This window comes from Rhagoletis pomonella, unplaced genomic scaffold (genome assembly GCF_013731165.1).
Source record: "Rhagoletis pomonella isolate Grant_MI unplaced genomic scaffold, Rhpom_1.0 Rhpom_scaffold_00005, whole genome shotgun sequence".
Taxonomy (NCBI): Eukaryota; Metazoa; Arthropoda; class Insecta; order Diptera; family Tephritidae; genus Rhagoletis; species Rhagoletis pomonella.
Window position 1 is genome coordinate 829,694 of NW_023458559.1, and position 1,467 is coordinate 831,160.

Below are 1,467 nucleotides of genomic sequence, written 5' to 3' on the forward strand. Positions count from 1 at the left end.
TATAAATATATAAGTATACACGCAAACATTTTCTATAAGTAATGATATAGAAAAACAATGAACTCTGGAAAGAATTAATATTTTATTCAACAAAAAAACTTGTTGTGTAACACATAAAGCATATTAAGGGCCGCCAACTAACCTATTTTAAAGTATAGTTAAATCGTTAATGGATAAGATAACGGCCCAGAAACGTAAAAAACATACATATACATATGTATGTACAGTTTAAAAATTAATTTCTTACATAAACAAAAAAATTAGATCACATCACACAGTGTCGACACTGTATATAGATATGATTCTAGTACTTATGTATTCTTAATGTGATCTAATTTTTTTGTTTATGTAAGAAATTAATCATTATTCATTTTTTGGACCACTGTCAATTACTCAAAGAATGTCGACTGAATAATTCCAATGACATTTGTTAACGTTGTGCTATTTGTGAACCAAATGAAAAAAGTGGTGCATTTTAGGAGCTGGTGTAGTTTTCGTACTGATCTCAATGAATAAATAGTACCAAAAAGTTAAAGGTAGAATTTTGATTTGAAAGAAATACTGCTACACACTAAAATAATCTTTTTTTATTCAATCTAATCAGATTTGTACCAAAATCCATGAATTTACACCAATTTATACACCAGTGTGCTACTTGAGCTAGCTTGTTAAAATATAAATCGAGATCCGGAGGGCTTGCTGCTGAACAGTGGTCTTGATTATGCGTATCTATTGGAGATGTAATGAAAACTGATTACTCAACGTACTTCAGATAACTTAAAATTTTGATAGAATTTTATTTAAAGTATATAGAAAATAAATTCAAGGTTGCCAAGCATTTCTTATGGTCTTAAAGTACTGCCAGTCTATGTTGAAAGTACATTCTTGTCCTTTTCACAGCACATTAGTAATATTTAGGGTGCTCACAGTTCTATATTATCTACTGTGTTAATTTTTCCACCTGGTAACTTCGCAACAATTTACCATGTGGCAACTTTGTTTGTTGCTGGTTCCCATACTAATTAGGCCTGAGCACACTAGCCTGCGCCAGTCGGACTGAGCAGTCCACCACTCGAACGCAAATTGGACTAGGCTGTCGGCCGAAAACAGGTTTCAGTTTTGTATACATGAACTACGCATGATTATGTTAGTGCATGTGGCACATGCAAACAAGACGAAATATAAAACATGTTGTCTATGTGTGCGTGTAAGTCCACGCAATATAAATAAATTCACTATTTTCGCGGGCTGAAATGAGCGAGGTAAACTCGAACTCTCTTCCCCCTGTTATCCACACAAAACCCGTTTTACGCGGACTGAGCAGTCCAGTGTGCGGAAGCCCATTAGAGATAACACGTTTGGGCTAAACTACTCGACTTTGTCTCATATTTTTGTTTTGTGTTAAACTGGCTTCTCTGAACTAATTATATGTTAGTGTTTGGCCGAGCTTCTCCTCCGATTTGTGGC